This window comes from Xenopus laevis, chromosome 9_10S, assembly GCF_017654675.1.
Source record: "Xenopus laevis strain J_2021 chromosome 9_10S, Xenopus_laevis_v10.1, whole genome shotgun sequence".
In the NCBI taxonomy this organism is placed as follows: domain Eukaryota; kingdom Metazoa; phylum Chordata; class Amphibia; order Anura; family Pipidae; genus Xenopus; species Xenopus laevis.
In genome coordinates, this window is record NC_054388.1 from 112,508,058 (window position 1) to 112,527,356 (window position 19,299).

Sequence of the window (19,299 nt, forward strand, 5' to 3'; positions counted from 1 at the left end):
GTTGGGGGTCACAAAATATACAATGTACAGTATATTGTTATCTGTATATTAAAGGAATAGTTCCCTTTTGAGTTATACTGTTGAAAGGCTTATTTTTCGAAGCATTTCAGTTGTTCATTTATTACAGTTTTTATATTACTTATTGTGCCTCGTTTCAGCTTTCAAATGGGGGTCAGTAACCCCAACAGGCAAAAAGCTATTGCTCTGTGAGAATACAATTTTATTTTTATATTATTCAGGGTCTCTACTATTCGTTTTCCAGTCTGCCAGTATGAGTACTGCCTAGTTACTAGGGTAGAGCTCTAGCAAATAGATGCAATTGTCAACTGGAGAACAACTAAACATAATGCTAAGTAATTAAAACAAAACACAAGAATAAAGCATTCTAATTGCTCTGAATATCAATATCTCCATCATACTCATACTCTGATAATAATGCCTATGCCTTTGTCTACTTTTAATACTTTTCACCCTTACCCATGGCCTATATCCAAAGATAAATCTTTTTCCGAGTTGATGTCATTTTCTAAGCTTTGTTGTTGCTCCTATATTAACAAATATAAATTGATTTAATTTAAAGCTCATTTTTAGTTTTTAAATGTTACATATAAAAGAAAGGAAGATTCATGGTGGTAATGAGTAAGAACAATACATAATAAATTAGGACAAAACACAGAAATGGTTTCTTAGCGCACCTGAAGGTTTCTCGGCTCCTGTTTCTGTGGATCGTGTTACTTCTTTCTTCATTGCAAGTGTTTCCATGACATCCTGTTGAGATAGTAAAATACAATTAAATATTATTATACTGTATAGTATAATATAGTATAGGTACAAATATACAGTGATCATTTTTTGGTAGCCCTGGAATTACAGTGAAATTATGCATCACGTCATTGCCAAATTTTTCAAAGACACCCTTTGACTTTAAATAGTTTTGTGAACTTTTCCATGGTTTTTAAATTTTTTGACAAAACAGGACTGATTTGCTCATTATTTTCTATATGTCGATAGACAAATGGATAGATATTTCCTGGCCATCCCCCGTCAACATGGAAATTCTATATTTATGGGTATCTCCTGCTGCTTCCCAGCCTGGACAGAAGAAATGGTTAATTTCACCACCCCATAAAGCCCACCCCTTCCTATTCCTCCTCAGTCTTTTCTTCTGTCCCAGCCTGGATGCAGTAGGAGATTGTTCCCTCTGTACTTCAGGTGAAATTTATACTCACACTTAAGATTACCGGGCACAGTTCTTAGGGAGATTCTCTTTGCCCGAAGCCCCTATCCTGTGTGGCAACTGCGTTGTCTGGAGGGGGATTTCGGCGGGGCTGGATGTTGTTGCCGCATTTGCGGTTCAAGGTGCGCTCCAGTGTGCGCGATGACGTCGTCACTCGGCGACGGCTGAAAATTTAAAAGTTTGGCGCTAAGTCGCAGCGCTGCCTTGGATGTTGGCGTTTATTCTGCCTGTGCAAAATGGATCCAGCTGCCCCGAAGACAACTGCTTCCAAGGTGATAGTGTGAGTACTCCAATCTACTGATGTTACGAAAAGAAATCTCCCCTATATAGTGGCTTATGTATGCCCTTATTTTTTATAGTGCCTCTGCTGAAGAGCCTACTAAAAAGAGAGATAAGCAAGATGCTGAGAAGAGATGCCGAGCATGTGTTAATATGGCTATGAGAGATAAGAAATTTTGCCAGGACTGCTTTGATGATTATCTGTCTAGGCAGATTAACCCCTCTGTGGCCAGGGATTCTCCTCAGGATTTGCCTATTCCTTCAACATCTGCCACTTTGCCTGATCAGCAGTCTTTGATGTCATGGATTAAAACTGCAGTATCTCAATCTCTTAAAGAGACAGTTCTCTCTAACCCAGATTTGTCTGTATTTAATAGAGATCCTTCTATTCAGGAGGATTCTTCGGATGACAGCTCTTCATCTGATGAGGAATTGCCTAGTGATGAAATTTCAGTATTCGATCAGAAACATCTTACTCCCCTCATTAGGGCTATTAGGCGCACCTTGAATCTGGAGGATGCAAGTCAGCCTTCTACCTCCCTTCTATTTTCTAAAAAAGCGAAGATGGCTTTTCCTATTCATAAGGAAGTGCAGGATTTAATCCGTTTGGAATGGGAGAAGATTTCCAGGAGAATTCCAGCGGAAAGAAGGATTGAGAAATTATATCCTTTCTCTGATGATATTCAAGATACTTTGAATAAACCTCCTTCGGTGGATGCTCCAGTGGCAAGATTGTCGAGGAAGACGGCGTTGCCGATAGATGATATATCTGCTTTAAAAAATCCCATGGATCGCCGCATGGAAACTGAGCTGAAAAAATGCTACATTCCACAGGAGCAGCCTGTAAGCCTTCTATTGCATTGGTGTCAGTTACCAAGGCACTTTCCCTTTGGGCAGAAAACTTAGAGCAGGCCGTTAAAGATCGAATGCCCAGAGAGAAGATTCTGGAAGGTCTTGAAGATTTTAGGTTGGCCTCTAATTTTTGCCTGCAAGCATCCTTGGATTTAGTGCAATTGTCTGCTCGCTCAATGTCCTTTGCTGTAGCAGCCCGTAGAGCCCTTTGGGTAAGATCTTGGTTTGCGGATACCGCTTCCAAAAATTCGCTTTGCAAGATGCCTTTTGAGGGCAAGAAATTATTTGGCAAGGCCTTGGACGACATTATATCAAAATCTTCTGGGGGCAAGAGTACTTTTCTGCCGCAAAGTAGAAGATTTCCTGATAACTTCAGGAGGCGGCCAGAAAGTTCCTTTCGAAGAAGAGATGATTCTAGAGGATTCAGATTCGGAAGAGATTTTAGAACCTCGAATTGGCGTGCAGGCCAAACATCTTTTAGGGCCAGAGCTAGACCTCCAAGGTCCCCCAAGTCCTCTTCAAAGGCTCAATGACGGTCTCTCTACCCATCCTCCTGTAGGGGCAAGACTTTTGGCCTTTCAAGGAGTATGGGCCAAGGAGTTTACAGACACATGGGTAGTCACTACAATTCAAAGAGGCTACCAATTAGAATTTTCTTTAAAGCCTACGTTAGACCATTTCGTTGTTTCAAACATACCAATAGATCCAGAAAGAAGAGAAGTCCTTTTTCATTATGTTCAGCAGCTGCTGATGAAACAAGCAGTTACAGAAGTTCCTTTCCAAGAAGAAGGAACAGGATTCTATTCTCCTCTTTTTCTAGTTGTCAAGGCAACAGGGGACTTTCATCCAATTTTGGATCTCCGAAGAATAAACAAATTTCTAAAGTATCAACCCTTCAAAATGGAGACATTGGCGACCATAAAGAGGGTTATTCATCCAGGGGATTGGCTGGCATCCTTGGATCTGAAGGATGCCTACCTTCAAGTGCCCATTGCTTTGGAGCATCAGAAATTTCTGCGGTTTTGTCTTCAGGGTCGGCACTACCAATTCCGCTGTCTCCCGTTTGGTCTAGCAACCTCGCCCAGGACCTTTACCAAGATTCTTGTGGTAATAATAGCCAAGCTGAGACGGGAGAAAATCTAAGTCTACCATTATCTGGACGACTTGCTGCTCGTAGCCAGAGATCCAGAGAGCTTATCTGCCAACCTTCAAACGACCAGGGACACTCTGGAGAAGTTTGGGTGGATCATAAATACGGCCAAGAGTCAGCTTATACCAGTTCAGAGGATGATCTACCTGGGCGCTCAGTTGGATACAGTCCTGGGCATGGTATCTCTTCCATTGCGGAAGATCCGTCATATTGTACTTCAGGTCGATCAGTTGCGGGGGAGGTCCTACACCTCAGCGAGGACATTCATGAGTCTTTTAGGTCTCCTCACTTCAACGATAGGTCTGGTGAGATGGGCCAAATGGAGGATGAGACCGGTTCAACTTTCGTTTCTCAGGCAGTGGAATCCAGTTGTCCAGGATTGGTCTCGGTTAATCCAGATCACTAGTGATGGGCGAATTTATTCGCCAGGCGCGAATTCGCTGCGAATTTGCGCGATTCGCTGCCAGCGAATAAATTCGCGAAACTCCCGCGAAAATTCGTGGAAAAAACGGGCGCCGGCGTCGAAAAACGGGTGCCGGCGTCAAAAACGAGACGCTGGCGCCGTTTCGTGAATTTTTCGCCGTTTCGCGAATTTCGCGCCAAATTCGCGAATTTTTCGGCGAAGCGAAACGGCGCAAATTCGCCCATCACTACAGATCACCAGAGAATGCCGACAATGTCTTGTTTGGTGGACGGTTCCGAGCAACCTTCGGAGGGGATTCCCTCTCAAAGAACCAGTTTGGATGGAGATATTTACGGATGCTTCTGGTGTAGGTTGGGGAGCTCACCTACTAGATCACTATGCTCAGGGAGCTTGGGAAGAGAATCTATCCGAGACCCCATCCAATGTCCTGGAGATCAGGGCGATCTCACAAGCACTTCGGGCATTCGAGAAAGTCATCCTCGGTTCCTCAGTGAAGATCAGGACAGACAATGTCTCAGCTGTGGCATATGTCAAGGGCCAGGGAGGAACGAGGAGCAGGACCCTTCTCAGAGAGATAACACCAATCATGCAGTGGGCTCAAACTCATCTTCAAGACCTTACTGCTCAACACATTCCGGGTGTTCAGAATTCATGGGCGGATTGCCTGAGCCGTCACCATTTACCGAAGGGAGAATGGGAGCTGAAGCAGAAGGTTTTTCTCTGGATAACATCTATTTGGGGCTGCCCGCAGATAGATCTGATGGCAACAGATCGGAATGCCAAGCTTCCGGTCTTCTTTTCCAGAGCCCCTTGTCCAGGAGCAGCAGCACTGGATGCCTTCTCCCAGAATTGGAAGGATCTATTTGCCTATGTGTTTCCTCCAATACCGGTAATACTAAGAGTATTACAGAAGATTATGAATACGAGAATGGAAGTGATAGCAATTCTCCCCGACTGGCCCAGGAGGCCTTGGTATCCGCTCTTGAGACGCCTATCAATTGCGGATCCGTTGCCAATCCCACACTCCAGGGACCTCCTACTTCAGGGTTCTCGGAAACATCCCAATCCAGTGAGTTTCAAGCTAGCGGCTTGGAGATTGAGAGGAGGATCCTGAAAGAATATGGTTGTTGAGACCTTGGTTAGGGCTAGGAAGAGTAACACCAATTCTAAGTACCATAAGGTTTGGAGGACCTTTAGTTCTTGGGCTATGAGTAAACTCCTGGATCCTTTGACACCTTCAGTAGCAGTTATATTGGAGTTTCTCCAGGAAGGTCTTCAAAAGGAGCTGAGCCTTAGTACTTTAAAGGGTCAAATTTCAGCTTTGTCAGCAGTTCTGGGAAAGAGTTGGTCCAAGGAACCCCTAATAGAGAGATTCTTTCAGGGAGTGAAAAGAATCCGGCCTCCGACTAGGCCTCTTTTTCCTTCCTGGGATCTTCCGCTTGTCTTAAGGGCCTTATCGGCTGAACCTTTTGAGCCTCTGGAACAGATATCGCTTTGGTTACTAACCTTGAAGACTTTCTTTCTAGTAGCTATCACGTCAGCTCGCAGAATCTCTGAGCTCCAAGCTCTTTCTGTGGATCCACCTTATACAATCTTTCATGAGAAGAAGGTGCACCTTAGGCCAGTTCTTAATTTTCTTCCTAAGGTGGTATCGAAATTTCATATTAATGAGCCGATTGTTTTGCCTTCATTTGAGAATCTTACAGCTTCCCAAGAGAAAGATCTGTCGCTGGATGTCAAGAGATGTTTGGAAATCTACATCAGAAGAACAGAAAGTTTCAGGAAATCAAGAATGCTCTTTGTTATTCCCGCTGGGAAAAGAAAAGGGGAGCAAGCCGCTAAGTCTACTCTAAGTTCCTGGATAGTCAAGGCTATATCGAGATCATATAAAGAGCAGGGCAACTCTCTTCCCAAGGGAGTTAGAGCACATTCGGCCCGTGGTGTGGCAGCTTCTTGGGCAGCGGAAGCAGGAGTCTCCTCTGAGGACATTTGTAGAGCAGCGACCTGGGTCACGCCCAATACATTCATTAGGCATTACAGATTGGATGTGATGTCTTTTTCTCAGGCCCAGTTTGGGCAATCTATCCTTCTTTCAGCTACTTCTGTATAATAAATTGATCAGCATTAATCCCGCCCTTGTATTGATTGCTTGGGTATATCCCATAAGTATAGAATTTCCATGTTGACGGGGGATGGCCAGGAAAAGAGAAAATTAAATAATACCTACCGGAATTTTCTTTTCCTGGCCATCCTCCCCGTCAACATGCCCGCCCTATTGTGACTTTATAATCAGACTGAGGAGGAATAGGAAGGGGTGGGCTTTATGGGGTGGTGAAATTAACCATTTCTTCTGCCCAGGCTGGGAAGCAGCAGGAGATACCCATAAGTATATAATTTCCATGTTGAAGGGGAGGATGGCCAGGACAAGAAAATTCCGGTAGGTATTATTTAATTTTCTCTTATCCTGAGAGGTGCACTCCCACATTCACATGGATCAACTTGCTTGGGTGCAAATAAAGAAAAACTAAACATGAAAGGGTACCCATTCACTTCAATGCATTTGGAGTGAGAAAAAACGTAATTTGTTGGCTACGATTAAAAATGCTATTTTACGGAAGACAAATCTCTCAAAGATGCTAATATTCGCTAACATGAGAATCCCCACAATTACATTTTATTTGGCATGTGTTATGTTTTGGGTAACTGAGGATGAGTAGAGTATAACAGTCATGCAGGCATTACACAAAGCTTTCACTTTTAAGCTACCAGGAAGTATGCACAGTATAAGTATGAGCACAGTGCTACTAAATTGTAGAATCAATTGTAGAATCAATTTTCTATACTGCTATGGAAAAAACGTGGCTTAAAGGTGAATTCAATAAACCCGATTGTCACTTTCATCTAATCTTTTGTTTTATTCCCCCATGTTAACTCTCTGTTGCTTTAATACTGATACAACACAATAAGAATTGAAATATAAAAGCAATATGGCATATAGCATGTGTCATATAGGGGCCCCAAAATGAAGACCCCCATATGGTCTGTCATTTCAAGTACAGCAAAATCAACACATTTACATAGTTTTGGGGGGGGGGGGCAACGGTAAAAAAAAAGGGAGTTCACCCCAGAAAACCATATATTTTCGGAAAGTACACATTCCAACGAATCCAAATTGGGTATGCATGTCTTTGTCCTCCAAAGTACCAAGCCGCAAACCTTTCCTAAATTCGGTGATTTTGGTGACATTTGCAAATATCACCTCAAAATTTCCACCCTGCTGCATCGTATTTCTCACATACTTTTAGGTATCAAGAGAAATCATGTACATGTGTCATTTTCACCCTAACACATTTTAAGCAATTGTTTGAAAAAATTCTGAATTTTTTTTTCTAAAAACAAATAATTGACTTTGTTAATTAACTTTTTTATTGTTGACCTAGTAATTTCCTCCCTTTAAAACACATGAAGGAAAAGTTAAACACCAGGAGGAATGGTCTACTGATTTTAGTGAGTACATTGTATCCTACAATTAACTGCATCAAGGCATAGTTTAATTGAGAAATTAATGTCAGACATTATCAATTTATGGTGTAAAATGTTTCTATTTACCAACCAATACAACTGGAAATTAGATTTGTGAAGGTGAACATCAGTACTGAGAATGATGCCAATACAAATGTTCAACAACATGTGATGTGTGGGTAAAATGCATTCAATGGTTCTAAAACAGGAGGTCCAGACTGAAGCAATTCAGAAGATCCATCTCCTCCTCACAGTCCCTACAGCTCTGGCAACAGCCCAACAAAGACCAGTTACACCAGCAGGTCACTGACAGCATCAACTGTAAGTTTCTGTTTTAAGTAATGGTCCCATGCCCATAGGGTGAACCAACTAAAATTCCAAATTGTTGAAACTATTGAACCCAAACAAAGGGGAGGTAATAAAAAAAAAGAGTTGCTGTATTTTGGATCAGAAAACTTGAAACTTTAGAACCATGGGGCTAAAATAAAGGCTAAGATTTCAGTCCCATTTTCAGAGGATTTTATTATTTTGACTTGTTTTTTAGTTTTAATTTATGCTTTTATCTTTTACAGAAGTACATATTATAGACTTCTTGTATATTATTCACCTTATACTACAGAACAAACGTTTTGCAGAACAATTTGGACACTTTCAATTAATATTCGGATTGTTTTTGTAATGAAAAAGTTTGTTCAGTAATAACCACTAGATGGTGTAATAGAGTATAAATAGCACTTGTAATTATGTGTCAGTAAGCCTGATAAAAGACCACACCCCCTGAAATGTTGCTGTAATGCCCTTGCACAAATAAAGGATTTTTTATTCAGAACCAGAAACTACTTGTTTGCTGTTGTATTAACATTTGTGCATTGTTAAAGATGTATATTAGATGGGATTTGTAACTAGGAATCATCTACATAATAAGAGAGAATCATAATTCCACTTAACTTCCTTATACAATATCTCCCTAACAGAATCTTCTGCCTTCCTCCCAACCCACTACATCTCTAAACTAAAACGTGTTAACCCATTTTAACAAGAAGATTTTGCCATGTTATTTCTACCTCTGCACTCGGCATAGATGGTTATGCACCCCACATCTCACCCAAATTGTCCATCAGACTGAATTCAGGTACGTTCATAAGAAAGATCAAGAAACATTGGTGTAACAGTCACCCTGCTATAGTTCCAGGGGTACCGAGGATACAAATAAACACTCCCCCCCCAATCTCCCCCTAACTGGTCTTCAGGCTGGGCCCCCTTAGCTCATAACAAGGTTACAAATATAGAGAAAGATTGGGGTAACAGTCACCCAGCTATAGTTTCTGGGGTACCCAGGGCACAAATAAGCACTCATCCCAAATCTCCCCCTAACTGGCCTTCAGACAGGGCCCCCTTAGCTCATAACAAGGTTACAAATATATAGAAAGATTGGGGTAACAGTCACCCAGCTATAGTTTCCGGGGTACCTAGGGTATAAATAATCATTTACCAAAAATCTCACCCTAACTGGTTTTCAGGCTGGGCCCCCTTAGCTCTTAACAAGGTTACAGATATATAAAAACATTGGGGTAACAGTCACCCTGCTATAGTTCCAGGGGTACCCAGGGCACAAATAAGCACTCACCCCAAATCTCCCCCTAACTGACCATCAGACTGGGCTCCCTTAGCTCATAACAAGGCTACAGATATATAGAAACATTGGGGTAACAGTCACCCTGCTATAGTTCCAGGGGTACCCAGGGCACAAATAAACACTCACCCCAAATCTCCCCCAAACTGGCCTTCAGGCTGGGCCCCCTTAGCTAATAACAAGGTTACAGATATAAAGAAACATTGTGGTAACAGTCACCCTGCTATAGTTCCGGGGTACCCAGGGCACAAATAAGCACTTACCCCAAATCTCCCCCTAACTGGCCTTCAGGCTGGGCCCCCTTAGCTCATAACAAGGTTACAGATATATAGAAACATTGGGGTGTCACCCTGCTATAGTTCCAGGGGTATCCAGGGTACAAATAAACACTCACCCCAAATCTCAACCTATCTGACCTTCAGGCTGGGCCCCTTAGTTCATAACGAGGTTACAGATATATAGAAACATTGGGGTAACAGTCACCCTGCTATAGTTCCAGGGGTACCCAGGGCACAAATAAGCACTCACCCTAACTGGCATCTCCCCCAAACTGACATTCAGGCTGGACCCCCCTTAGCTCATAACAAGGTTACAGATATATAGAAACATTGGGATACCAGGCACCCTGCTAAAGTTCCAGGGTTCCTGGGGCAGAAAATAAGACCTCACCCTCACTTCCCATGAGTACGTGTGGGATCACACAAAATTGTTTGGTAAATAAATTGCTTTTAAATTTTCACTGCTGCTGGCTGATTCGTAGAGTGCACGCTGAAAGGGCTCTATATTGGCTGTGAAAATCTCCCAGAGCTGCGGTTTCAGGGGCGTTGCACGGGTTCTGGAGTGGTGAGTGACCTGTTTACCATTTAATGCATGTTGAATACTGTGTATTAAGTGAAAGGTCCGGGGCATGTGCACCCGGACCCACCGGAGACAAGGGTGAGCGTTAGAGGAAATAAATATTCCTATATTCAAAAATATTTTCTTGCTGAAGGATTTGAGCTCACCCTAAATCTCAAAATGTGAGATGGGAAAACACCATGAAAACAATATACAGTACATGCAAGTGACCTGGATATCAAATCATTTGATCAATTCATTTAAAATACATTTTAAATCAAAATTCTCAAATAAATAGAGAGGGGTTTTTAACCATTTAATACAAAAAAAGATGAGAGAATGCCTGTGTTTGTGTCTTTCACATTTTTAAAAATTAATCTGAAATGTACTTTTTTTTCTAAATACAAATAATGAACTTTGTTAATAATTTTTTTTTATATGGTTGACCTAGCGAGTTCTCCCATTAAAAGGTTATGAAGAAAAAGTTAAACAACAGGAATTGCAGCCTACTCATTATAGTGAATACATTCTATCCTACAATGAACCGCATTGAGGCTTAAAGGAGAAGGAAAGGCTAAAATTAAGCAAGCTTTTTCAGAAAGGTCTATATAAATATACCAGTAAACCCTCAAAGTAATGCTGCTCTGAGTCCTCTATCAAAAGAAACAGCACATTTCTTTCCTTCTATTGTGTACTCATGGGCTTCTGTATCAGACTTCCTGTTTTCAGCTTAAACCTCCAGGGCTAGGGCTTGAGCATGCTCAGTTTGTTCCTCTCCCCCTCCCTCCTCCCATCCCTGCTGTAATCTGAGCTCAGAGCTATGAGTGAGCAGGGAGAGACTCAGGCAGGAAGTGATGTCACACCAAGGTTATATGGCAGCTTCTATCCTAAACAAACAGAGACAGTGTCTAGAGCTGTTTACTCAGGTATGGGAAAGCATTCTGCAGAATAAATATAGCATTCTAGCTTGCACTAATGTGGCTAATCTGTTGGCAATAAACTGTCTTTGAGCTTTCCTTCTCCTTTAATTTAATTAATGTTGTAGATTAACAATTTATGGGAAAAAAAATCTATTTACCAACCAATGAAATGGGACATTAGATGCATGATGGTGAATGTCACTACTGAGAATAATGTCTTTACATATTTTTAACAACATGTGATGAGTGGGTATAATGCATTCATTGATTCTAATACAGGAACTCCAGCAATTCAGAAGATCCATCTCATCCTCACATTCATTACAGCTCTGACAACAGCCCTACGAGGACCAATGACACCAGATTATACATTATTCAGGATTTATATCACTGACTTGAAAATAAAACCTGTTAACCCATGCTCTGTTTATTAACCAACAAAACTGGTAATTAGTCACAGATTCGAAAATATATCCCATGTCATATTAAACCTATCTCAATAAAAATTTTTAATCTCCTAAATTATTATATGTTCCTACAGTATGTTGATGTTTCTTCTCCTCATCACCTCCCTTTATACAACTGAGAAAAACTTTTCAGGAAATAAAACATTTTATTCTCTATTTCCTAGAGAATACAGTAAAAAAAAACTTGTCAAATCATTGATATATCTTATTATTTGCATGGGTGATAATAATGACATATAAATCTTATTAAAATATTTCAATCAATTTCATTTTCAACGACAAATTTCGTCTCGCTTCAGTTTTTATGAAAGCAGTTCTTTTCTTTGGAATGTTTAGAAACTTCCATTCAAAGAAAAATCAATTCATGCATTTTCTTTAATTCATTAAGTCTGAATTTTAAAATGATTATACCTTGATGTAGACATTTTTTAAAGTTGATGTAGACCATTTTTGAACTTTCTTTTTCATTTTTCACTTTTACTATTGGTATTCATATTTTTATTTTGTATTGTAATTGCAATTACATGTTATAGCCATGTTGTCTTTCATGGATATGAGACACCCAACAGGGAAGTACCGACAAAGACATAACATGTAAGTTTTTAATTTTATATTTGAATCATATATAGAATATTATTATAGTTTGTGTTGGATTTCACAGAATGGTTAGTTTTACTCACTGAAAACAACTGTCCAAACTCATAGGGTAATACTCAAGCATGTATACTTGTTTTCCATAACACTTAGGGGCCGATTCACAAAGGATCGAATATCGAGGGTTAATTAACCCTCGATATTCGACTGGGAATTAAAATCCTTCGACTTAGAATATCGAAGTCGAAGGATTTTAGCGCAAATAGTGCGATTGAAGGATTATTCCTTGAATCGAACGATAAAATCCTTTGAATCGAACGATTCGAAGGATTTTAATCCAACGATCGAAGGAATATCCTTCGATCAAAAAAAGTTAGCCAAGCCTATGGGGACCTTCCCCATAGGCTAACATTGAGTTCGGTAGCTTTTAGATGGCGAACTAGGGGGTCGAAGTTTTTTCTTAAAGAGACAGTACTTTGACTATCGAATGGTCAAACGATTTTTAGTTCGAATAGTTCGATTCGAAGTCGTAGTCATAGTCAAAGGTTGTAGTAGCCCATTCGATGGTCGAAGTAGCCCAAAAAACACTTCGAAATGCGAAGTTTTTTTACTTCGAATTGTTCACTCGAAGTTAGTGAATCGGCCCCCTAATTTCGAAAGGCAAAAGCATTCCCAGGTTTGCTCATAGACTTAGTATTACTCATCAAGGTCAGTCCCCCTAACTGAGAGATAAAAGCATGCCAACATTCTGTAGAAATTCCCCTGTATTAAGTATCATTCTGATTTAATTCTGAAAATCCCCTAAATTGCTTATAGCCAGAGAGAGATACTGTACCATAAAACTTTGCCAGCATAAGTGTTCCCCTGCACTAAGCATAATTCAGCCTCCTACATTTGGTACCGGTTGGCACAGAGAGATGTGATTAAACTATGACTGTGCGCCAGAAGAACTTGGCTTGGCACTGTGACTACCTCACTCAGCTCCAAAGGTGAGGAGCAATGTATTTATAGAAGAAATGTTTATTACCAGGCACCATCAAATTGGTTCCACTCCAAGCTATGGATAGTGTTTCTCCAGAACATTCAGTCTTTTGTTTGAGGCTTCTCAATGGCATGTTTAGGATCGTTGTGATTGACTCTATCTATCTTGTTATTGGTCATGATCTTTCTCTTCTACCTTAAACTTTTCTATGAATAATTACATAATTTGTATAACTGCCTCATTGCAATGTCAGAAGAATCCATTTCTGCAAATAAAATCATCATACAGTAGTCTAAATTCAAGTTTAGGTGTTATATAACCACAGAATAATGCAGTAATTTTTTTATGAAGCTGATTTTAATTAAGATGGGTCAGTCTGACTAATTAGAACTGTAACCTTGTTATGAGCTATGGGGGCCCATCCTGAAGGCCAGTCAGGGTGAGATTTATGGTGAGAACTTATTTGAGCCATGGGTACCCCTGAAACTATAGTAGGGTGACTGTTACCCCAATGTTTCTATATATTTGTAACCTAGTTAGGAGCTAAGGGGACCTGTCTTAAGGACAATTAGGGTGAGATCTGTGGTGTATGTGTGTATATATATATATATATATATATATATATATGTGTGTGTGTGTGTGTGTGTGTGTGTGTGTGTGTGTGTGTGTGTGTGTATTAATATAAATATGAGGTGCACTAAGGATTGTTTTTACTGATCCACATTAGCTCTTTATTTATACGCATTACTATTTGTGAAGGATCCAGTAGGTTTGATGTCCTGATCTCATGAAACAGAGAAGCCATACCAGAGAAAGGAACAGCAAATGTATGACTGTGAGTACTTTCTGTATGACAAAGTCTGCAGCCTTTATATGGGCACATAACTCCTCAGTGACTTCTAATATCCTTATCCTTTACAGTAGGGGGTACATTATCCCGAGTGATACTCAAAGTTCCCTTTAAAAAGCATCCTTCAGCCTTGTGTCTTTATATGGTCACAGAACAGCCCCTCAGTGACTTCTAATATCCTTATCATTTACAGTAGGGGGTACATTATCCCTTATAATACATGAGTGATACTCAGAGTTCCCTGTATAACTCAGCCTGCAGCCTTGTGCCTTTATATGGTCACAGAACAACCCCTCAATGACTTCTAATATCCTTATCATTTACAGTAGGGGGTACATTATCCCTTATAACACATGAGTGATACTCAGAGTTCCCTGTATAACTCAGCCTGCAGCCTTGTGTCTTTATATGGTCACAGAACAACCCCTCAGTGACTTCTAATATCCTTATCATTTACAGTAGGGGGTACATTATCCCTTATAACACATGAGTGATACTCAAAGTTCCCTTTAAAAAGCATCCTTCTGCCTTGCGCCTTTGTATGGTCGAAAATTCCTTTAGTGATGGCTAATATCCTTATAACTTACAGTAGGGGTACATAAACTCTTAAAATATTTGCATGATACTGCACAATGCTGATTGTATCCTACTGCTGTTATACTGTTAGAGAACTACTCATAATTTAAACTTTACTTTAAATTAATAATAAAATGATACATAAAAGGTAGAAAACACAATAAACATTTAATTATAATATTACATTCATGGTACAGTATTTCAAGACATAAAATATACAGCATATCCAAAATATTATTATAATCCTTTATTCAAACTATTAAAATTGATTTCTACACATTTCAAATTCTTTTGACTTAATTTCAGATCAGATTCCATAGTAAGAAAAAAATGAGGTCTTCTCCTCCTCCTACATGCCAATTACCCACATACAGTAGAGGAGTTAAGGATGCAACTCATAAACCCAGTTCATCAGTAAGCAAATTTATGAATTTGTTCCTCCACATGGGAAATTCTGAATATGGTGAACTTCCAGGAGATCATTTAAAAATGTTTTAAGTTGAATATTATAAATTAAAAGAACACCATGTTCTTATCTATACAGTACACTGACAGTAGTTCATCATATCTAGGATAATGCTCCCTAAACTGTATATATCAGCTATACCTATGTTCATTTAGATACTAAGCAATTTATTTTATCAGGTGATCACCATGAGGAGGGAAAGACAACAGCTGATTCACACTGTGAATATATTAAAAGTCAAATTGGTGAGATTTCAATTTGTAATAGTAAAAACAAGAAAATAATTAAAACAATTAAAAACATTTTATCTCAATGTCTACAAGATACTAAAGTAAATTTTAATGTAAAATACAGGGTTTCCTTGAGTAAGTCTGACCCTGATCCACCCAAAGGAGCTCTCTTGCCTGCCACCCCCACAGTTTTGAAACCAATGTTTTTAGGCATTCATATGGGAATCATGTGATGTATGTGAATGCCTGATGTTTTGGAAATATTTCAATAAACGTATATAGCTTACTCATAAAAAGTCAAACAAAACGGTGCGTTCGTTTTGATAACAACACATAGGGGCACATTTACTTAGCTAGAGTGAAGGATTAGAAGGAAAAATACTTCAAATTTCAAAGTATTTTTTTGGCTACTTCGACCATCGAATTGGCTACTTCGACCTTCAACTATGACTTCGACTTTGAAACGAATGATTCAAACTTAAAATCATTCGACTATTCGACCATTCGATAGTCGAAGCACTGTCTCTTTAGAAAAAAACTTTGACCACCTACTTCGCCACCTAAAACCTATGGAGCACCAATGTTAGCCTATGGGGAAGGTCCCCATAGGCTTTCCTAGCTTTTTTTGATTGAAGGAAAACTGTTGTTTGATCGAACGATTTTTCCTACGATCGATCGAACTAAGGCAATGCGGTTAATCTTCGACTTCGATATTCGAAGTCGAAGGATTTTACTTCAACGGTCGAATATCGAGGGTTAATTAACCCTCGATATTCGACCAATAGTAAATGTGCCCCATAAACTCTTAACTTGTTGTGATTAACTGATACGTTCAATTGAGTAATATATTGTTTTATCATTTTCCCACTGGGTTTAAGAAAAGTTGTAACTGATGTAGTATATTTATCTGAAAAACCATAGGTCTTGAGCATTCTGGATAACAGGTCCAATACCTGTATATATTTTCTGTACTTCCCTAGAAAAAAAAAGTATTTCTTTATATAAACCTGATTTTATTGACTTACAATTACTTTATGAGATAACCTTTAATCCCCACTTATCTCTTATATAAACACAAACTGAATAGAGTATAAAGCTTCTTAACCATAACTAATTTTTTATTCAGTGAAAATACAGAAAATGTCTGAAATTAAAAGCTATGCAGGATATAAACAAAATTACAGTTCCCCTCAGAACGCTGACAGTTTGATGAAAGCAATAGGAAGATCTGAGTGCTATGGTTGAGAACATTTGTCAGGAGGCATTGACAGTCCCCCTTAGAGTATCACCCAATCAAAAATACATGTTTATTAAACTACAGCCCAATCACAGCTAGCCAGCAACAGCCCAATGACAGCTAGCCAGCAACCACAAAATCACATGGCTGGGGCCATACAGGGTTGTCAAACCTTACAGGGCACCATTATTTAAAAATGAAGTTCCATATTCTTGAGCCAGCTAAATCCATGGATTAAACATTAGCAGATGCAGCCTTATCAATTAGACTTGCACTGGATTCCCATATTTTGGGAAAGACTGTTCATATTAAACATGTATCAAAATAAATACTTAAGACTTATCTCCTTTATTCCCTTGTGGTGGAGCCAACTGGCACTGCAGTGCATTACTTATCTACATAAATCTAAACCTATCTACTTACTTAGGAATGTAGGATTTCACCATCTTAAATGCATGAAGGTATTGAATCCACTGTCCCTGAGAACTACTTTGCAGGGGTGTTTTGAGATGTGTTTTGAGACAGAGATGTTTTGTTTTGTCCAGTGCAATAAACGGTGGGTGGAGGGAGGAATCAATTTATTCTTATCTGATTTCCTGCTTTTAATACATAAAACTGCAGTATGACTGACAAAGAGGAAATAACGGACTGATTCTGTTTGCATGACATGTAGGTAAGTGATTTTGGAAACTTATAAACACACATGTGCACTATTATCTAAAATATTTGGGACCTGGGGTTTCCAGGGGGTCTTTTCTTAATTCAGAGATCCATTGCTTAAAGACTACTAAAAAACATTCAAACTTTAACATGACTTCACACAACCAACACAAATTCACACACCTTAGTTGTCATCAAGCACAAGGGACTACAGAGAAAATGGAATTCAGTCAATTAATAAGAATTTTGGCTGAAAGACGCCTCTATGGGAGATGACAAATAATTAGTATACGTTCAGGAGAATGGATTTCTGAGTAATAGATTTAATTCCATCATTTGCTTACTTTTTTTTCATTATCCCTATATAGTACAGTAGTGTTACACAGAAATTGTATAACAACATTGTTAGATGTTTGCATTGTCCTTTCTTCCCTTCTCCCTTATTTGTAATGGGAAAAAACATGTTTTTCAGTATCACCAAGTTTAATTTTGATGAATACATTTTAAGAATACTGCATTTGTGACTTTTATGTATTATTCATCATTTTACTTTATATACTGTTGAGAGTTGGGAGATTTAAATTGGTTATAAAGTCAACCCATTAAGTTGTGCGATTCTGACATTCTTTTGAATGTAACTCTGCATCCAGGCTCCATTAATGGATTTCTGCCTTTTTCTGGTTATATTTTTTCTGCTCCCAGCGACATCAGTTCCCATCTCTGAAGTTTAGAAATGAAATTTTTTGCCAGAGGTGCTGGTTTCTCTCTGCAGTGGGAGCCAGTTGGCCCAAAACCTGTGCCATTGACATCTGAGCCAGAGCACTAGAGGCTATAAATGCAGAAAGGTATTGAGAAAAGCAAACTCAGCCAAGGTCTTGATTCAAATAAATCTGTTAGAAACAGGTTTTATTCTTTTGAAAGTCAATTTCTAAATTTAAGTGGGCAGTTATCTAAATGGAAAAACACTCTCAGTCTGCTTCTTTCAGAGATGATTCTGGTTGGAAATATAGAACATATAATTGTAATAGGTTTAATAACATTAGAAAAAATGGTGATAAAGATCTCGGAAAATAGACATTACTTGAGCTGACTAATTGCCCAAGCAGCTAGCAGAGTGGGCTTTTCATTAAGTTATGTAGTCATGGGCGAATTTCACAGCGAAAAATTATCGAAAAATCGTGAAATCAGAAAGTTTATGGAAAAATCGTGAAATTCGAATGTTTTCACAAAAAAACGTGAAATTCAAACATTTTCACACAAAAAAATAGTGAAATTTGAACGGTTTAAAAAAAAACATAAAATTTTGAAGGTTTTCACAAAAAAAACGTGAAAACCTGACATTTTCAAGAAAAATCTTGAAAATGAGAAATTGACGCTGGCGAATTTACACCAGCTAATTTTCGCAGGAGATTTGTGAATTTATTTGCTGCCGATGAAATGCGGAAAATCGCCGCAAATTCGTGCCAGACTAATTTATTCGCTCATCACTATAGTTAAGTAGTGATTGGGGAATCTGAACCATTTCACTTCGCCAAAAATTTGCGAAAGTGTAAAAAATTCACCAAAATGCATTGAAGTCTATAGATGTCAATTTTTGATAATAAACGCATTGAAAATTTTGCTCATCACTAGTTGTAAGTTGTAAGCAAAAAATAGAAAAACCTAGGAAGGTCCTGTAAAAAGAACCCTATAATATATAAAGGTAAGGACATGTTCATTTATCCTTAGGTTTATGATACTGAACTTGGGCTCAAAAGACTATTGACTAAATAAATGGGGATGGAGATGGCCATTTGGTCTTGCAGCATACTGTATTTTTACCTAAGACCTACTTATAGGAAATTTATTGAAGTGACATTAACTGACCTTTCATTTAGCCGTTTGCAGATTCCCTATATGTTGTTCTGTTGGCTTATAGTCAGTTGTTTTAGCAAAGTATAGTAATATATTGCCTTTATGCTTACTTCTTTGTACCAAAAGTTATATCTCTATGTATTGTACTGTATATCTGGAAAATTGTATAGCAGTTACTGGAGACTCATACAGCAAATGCAAATATATTGTATATGTGTTGTATATTTATTAAGGAAAACTATGAATATAAAACAATGATAAAAGAATATCCCCTCAAAAAAACCAACAATTATCTAAAATTCACAGTGACCAGTTTAACTACGTTTATAAATATGTGAAAAGACAAATTTGCTAAACATTCCACCTTTATAGAAAAGCATAACGCTTGATAAGTTCATTGAGGATTCAAAGTTCACCTGTGACGAGTGACGACAAAAAGGTGTATCTTTCGACAATAATAATAATTTAAAAAAAGCCCAACGATCATATAAAAAGGAATAAAATATTTATGATGAAATGATGAGCAGTG